The sequence below is a fragment of the Myotis myotis genome, unplaced genomic scaffold, assembly GCF_014108235.1.
Source record: "Myotis myotis isolate mMyoMyo1 unplaced genomic scaffold, mMyoMyo1.p scaffold_m19_p_13, whole genome shotgun sequence".
In the NCBI taxonomy this organism is placed as follows: domain Eukaryota; kingdom Metazoa; phylum Chordata; class Mammalia; order Chiroptera; family Vespertilionidae; genus Myotis; species Myotis myotis.
Genome location: NW_023416317.1, coordinates 26,599,840 through 26,605,839, shown reverse-complemented (window position 1 = coordinate 26,605,839; position 6,000 = coordinate 26,599,840).

The following is a 6,000-nucleotide window of genomic DNA, read 5'->3' as shown; positions in this document are numbered from 1 at the left end:
CATTCCCACCCCAGGCAAGCCCCTACCGCCCCAGTGTCTGTGTCCATTGGTTACGCTAATATGCATGCATACAAGTCCTTTGGTTGCTCTCTAAACCACGCCCCCCCCACCTCCCCTGCCATTTGTCTCTGGATCTATTTTTATTCATCAAATTATGTTGATCATTATATCCCACATAAGAGTGAGATCATGTGATATTTATCTTTCTCTGACTGGCTTATTTCGCTTAGCATAATGCTCTCCAGTTCCATCCATGCTGTTGCAATGGTAAAAGTTCCTTCTTTTTTTATAGCGGCATAGTATTCCATTGTGTAGATGTGCCAAAGTTTCTTAATCCACTCATCTGCTGATGGGCACTTAGGCTGTTTCCAAATCTTAGCTATTGTAAATTGTGCTGCTATGAACATAGGGGTACATATATCCTTTCTGACTGGTGTTTCTGGTTTCTTGGGATATATTCCTAGAAGTAGGATCACTGGGTCAAATGGGAGTTCCATTCTTAGTTTTTTGAGGAAACTCCATACTGTTCTCCACAGTGGCTGCACCAGTCTGCATTCCCACCAGCAGTGCACAAGGGTTCCTTTTACTCCGCATCCTCACCAGCACTTGTCGATTGTTAATTTGTTGATGATAGCCAGTCTGACAGGTGTGAGATGCTACTTCATTGTTTTGACTTGCATCTCTCAGATGATTGATGACTTTGAGCATGTTTTTATATGTCTCTTGGCCTTCTGTATGTCCTCTTTTGAAAAGTGTCTACTTAGGTCCTTTGCCCATTTTTTGATTGGATCGTTTATCTTCCTTTTGTTAAGTTGTGTGAGTTCTCTGTAAATGTTGGAGATTATTAAACCCTTATCTGAAATAGCATTGGCAAATATGTTCTCCCATGCAGTGGGCTTTCTTGTTTTGTCAGCATAATTATTTTAAGATGCATCCATATTTTTATTGTGCAGCCGTAATTCATTCCTTTTTTACTGCTGAGTAGCATCCCATTGGATGGATATACTATAACTTGTTTGTCCATTCACCATTGATGGGCATTTAGGCTGCTTCTGGATTGGGGCTTTTACAAATAAAGCTGCTATAAATATTCACATGTGGGCATATGCTTTCTTTTCTCTTGGGTAAAAATACCCAGGAGTAGAATGCTGGATCATATAGTAGATATATATTCAACTTTTAAAGAAACTACCAAGTTGTTCTCCAAAGTTATTCAGTCATTTTACCTTTCCGCTCTGTGAGAGCTATGTGAGAGTTCCAGTCCCTTCACAGCCTTGTCAACATTGGATATGATTAGCCTTTAGCCTTTAGAAGTTTAGGTATGAAGTGGTATTTCTTTTTAAAAATATATATTTTTATTGATTTCAGAGAGGAAGGGAAAGAGAGATAGAAACATCAATGATGAGAGAGAATCATTGATTGGCTGCCTCCTGCATGCCCCCTACTGGGGATCAAGCCTGCAACCCCGGCATGTGCCCTGACCAGGAATCAAACTGTGATCTCCTGGTTCATAGGTCGATGCTCAACCACTGAGCCACACAGACAGGGCTGAATGGTATTTGATTGAGGTTTTAATTTATAGATCCCAACTGACTAATGATGCTGAGCATCTTTTCATGTGCTTATTTTCCATCCATATATCTTCCTTGCTGAAATATCTGTTCAAATCTTTTGCTCATTTTTAATTGGTGTGTCTTCATTATTAATTTTTGAGAGTCCTTTATATATTCTTGATGCACATTCTTTATCAGATGTATGCTTTATTTTTCTCCCAGTGTGTCAGCTGTCTTTTCATTCTCTTAGCAATGTATTTAACTTTAATAAGGTCCAAATTACTAATCTGTTCTCTTATAGACTGTGCTTTTGGTGTCTTATTAAAGAAATCTCTGCTTTACCCAAGATCACAAAGATTTTATTCTATGTTTTCTTCTAGAAGTTTTAAAGTTTTAGGTTTTTACATTTAGTTCTTTGGTCCATTTTAAGTTAGTTTATGTATATTGTGTAAGGCATTGATGAAATCATAGTATTGCATATAGATATCCAAATGTTCCAGCACCAATTGCCTTTGCATCTTTGTAAAAACTTAGTTGTCCAAATATGTGTGGTCTTTTCGTAGACCCTTTATTCTATTTCATTGATCTATTTGTCTACCTTGATGCCAATACTTCGTAGTCACTGTCTTGACTCCTGTAGCTTCATAATAAGTCTTAAAATCAGTGAGTATTAGTCCTTTAACTTCATTCGTTATGAAATTCATTTCGACTATCCTAGTTCCTTTGTAGTTTCATGTAAATTTCAGAATCAGATGGTTAATTTTTCCTGAAAAGAAAATTTGCTTGGATTTCACTAAAGATTGCATTGACTCTGTAAATCAATTCAGGAAGATTTGACATCTTAACAATACTGAGTCTTCCAAACATAGATCTCCCCATTTATTTGGGTCTTCTTTAATTTCCCTCACAGGTGTTTAGTAGTGTTAGCAGATAAGTTTTACACATTATTTTTTGTGTGAGATTCACCTCTTAGTATTTAATATGTGTTGATGCTGGGAGCCACTGCAGCCAATGACGATCAGCACTTGGCTCCTGGCGGAAGGTGTGGTTCAGGGACAAAAAAAGGAACACTCATGAAATGGGTAAATAGCAGCGTGGGGAACGCCTGCCTCATTGCCCACCTGAGTGACCCCAGGGTTATAGGGTCATACATAGCAGAGGGAATTGGTGGACACTTCCCTGTATTCAATTCAGCAGGGGCCAAAGTGCTGATCGTCACTTGTGGGATGACACAGAGCTGTGTTTCCCACAACCTCCCAGTCACCCAAGCAGCATGGACCCCGGAGCGTGTAACCTGCTCATTCACTCACCTGCATCGGCTCCCTTTTCCTTGTGTTCTCACTTCGCCACTTTCCTGTCAGTGACTCCTGGGATCACCTCCCAGACTGTCCCCAAATGCTTGTCTCAGGATCTACTTCTGGGGACCCAACCTAATACTCCTGGGAGTTTCTGTTCCGGCTCTGAATCCCCAAAGCTCTTAACATGCATGTCCAGAGGCAAGGGAGTGCAGGCCCAGCCTGCCCTCGTCTGTTACCAAAGGAAAACTCCCTTTTCCTCCTTCTGAGAGTTTCCTAGTGTGAAGAGGAGACGAGAAATGAACAACACGACCCATTTTGCTGCCATAGAACAGTTACTTACCGAGCACCCACTGCAGGTCCAGCTTGATCCGCGGCCATCGGGAGATAAGAAAAATAAAGAGAAGTTGCTGATGACCCAGACCTCAGGGGAAGAGAATCCACATTCGTGGAGTGGGAATGAATGATTGGGGATCACCTAGCCTGCGTGGTGTGTCTTCCTTTCATAGCGTCAAGTATTTACTTGGGAAACGGGGGCTCAGAGGAAGGCAGTAATCTGCTCCGGCTGACGGCCACCAGCTCCAACCTTGGTGTGACCAGACATTTGTAGAGTTTATTACCCTGAGTTGAGGTCTCTGGGCAGATAGAAGGGAACCGTGGCAATAACAGGCCCCCCCATTTGTTAGCTTTTTAAAAACATGTACTCCACTCCCAACCCCTAGCTCTTCTAGGGAAGGTGTGGTTCAGGGACAAAAAAAAAAGGAACACTCATGAAATGGGTAAATAGCAGCGTGGGGAACGCCTGCCTCATTGCCCACCTGAGTGACCCCAGGGTTATAGGGTCATACATAGCAGAGGGAATTGGTGGACACTTCCCTGTATTCAATTCAGCAGGGGCCAAAGTCACTGAGATTAGGGACCTGAAGGCCTCCCAGAGCCATGATGGGTGACTGTCCCCTGATTCTAACCTCCTCACCTGTAACTTGTATCAGAGGGCCGGGCAGGTTGGAGGTCATTGCTGAGACCACGCACAGGCTGTGTTTGGTCTCATGGCTTTGATGTACGGGGAACTGTGATAACGGTGAGGATTAAGGTTGAGAGGATTAGGGTTAGTACACCGAGCACCTTCTCAAACCCACCGTCTGTTTGGAGCCTGGTTTCCCTCTCGTTCCCTCTTCTCAAGGCCAAGAGCTTGCAAACACTGCAATGTGAACTATGCATTAAACTTTTATACACTAATATATATTTTACTGAACTTTTTAATAACCCAAGGAGAAATGGCTTTAAATAATTCAATATGGTGTTGGCCCCAAGCTGAACCATGCTACAAGTAACCATGTATAAAATATGACACTAATATTGCATACCTTAATATAATAAATGTTTATCTTGATAATAAGCCATTTGAATTCTAGTAATATGGGAGTAACGGTTGCCATGGCACAGCCTTGTTAAGGTTTTAAATGAGACGTCAACAGCAACAGCGACATAAATGCACACATTCACCTACTTGCTGTTTATAAATGAACCAACTGGACAGTGAATAGCTTATTCATCAATAAAAGTTTTAAATGCTATTTATGAAGCAATTGAGTGACTGGAGGAAGTGTGGTGCCAGTGAAGTATGTTCTTTCTCAGAGCCAGCTTTGGGATTTTACAGAAAGTCCAGCGTTCGGATGGAGGTCACCCTCCCCGCACAACAAGAAGGCCATTGTCAGACGAAGGTGCCACTCACACATGGTATGTGCTAAGTAAATTCCTTTTGGATGGATCCCTAAATGGCTGCCTTAAGGACAAGAATGTAAGCATCTGAGTGGTTTCCAAACCTGGCCACGTATCCAAACCACCTGGACACGGCATTAAACTCTCCGATTTCTAAGCCCCGCCCAGATGCAGCGTCAGAACCTCCAGCTTTGCAGCCCCGGAGTCCCATCACAGGTCCAGGGTAAATCTGCCTTTCGCTAAATTTCCTGAAATGTTCAGGCAGAGGATCTTATCGTTGGAAAAAACCCTGGAGACGATCGAATCCAACCCTTACAGTCACACAGCAGGTTTGCGGGAAAGCTAGGACCCAAATCCAGTCTTCTGGCTCCCGTGCCAAAGCTCTGAAATTCTTTCCAACACGCCTTGGCCTCCAAGCCGGGCCGTGTGTCCACCAGTTGAATTAGTCAGAACTCTTTGGGTTACAAGCGAAAGAAACCTAATGCAAACCAGTTTAACAAAGAAACAAACAAATTGCACGGCTTTGGGCATAGCTAGCCCCAGGGACATATGTGGTCCGTTGGGACTTTGCCTCTGTCCCTGTTTCAGTTCTGCCTTCCTTTGGGTCGCTTCCTTCCCAAGGCAGCTGTTCTGTCCTTTGTGGCCTCGAAGCTTCTAGGCTATTTCCCAGAAGCTAACCATCCGAGCTGCAACAGGCCTTTGGGACGGTCGGTCTAATAGGAAGCAGCAGAAGCCCTCGGGCTGATGCTCCGTGTCCCGTTCAGTCCCGAAGCAATCACTGTGCTCAGAGGAATGTAGCTGAGCTGTGGGTCTACCCCCAGGACAGAGGGCAGAGTCTGCCTGTGGACAAAGAAAGAGGAGGGTTAATTCCCCTAAAAGGAGAGTGGACCATGGTACCAGAAAGTGATGGAAGCCGGACAGGAAGAACAACAGAAGGGCTGTCTCCTCACCAAGCCTGTGCCGGCAGATTGCCAAGTCACGGGGCCACTCAGGCACCTGTCTACAGCTTCTATGTCATTCATGAGGAAAGCAATTTAACTCACAATGTTGCATTAAAACAAGCCCAGAAGTAGAGTGCAAAATTCTCATGAATTTTTCAGATGGAACAAGTCATTTCAAAGAGCCCTCGAGCTTCTAGCAGGCGGTCCAGGCGTCTCCCAGGGCTCCCAGGCAGGAGCTCAGTAGACACCTCACTGGTGGAGTCTGGGAGGCCTGAAGCAGAGGGTTTGGCCCTGAAACGATCAGTGGGTTTGAATGATTCAGTGTGTGTTCTCATCATAAATCTCATATGTCTCCCTACCGGGGGTATCCCTCCCCCCTGGCAGAGTCTGCCCCTTATCCCCCCTTTGCTGTGGGGAGCAGATCTTCCTCTGGGCAGAAAGGCCTGGAACGCCCCACTCCCATCCCAGCCTCAGGTACTTTGCCTAGAC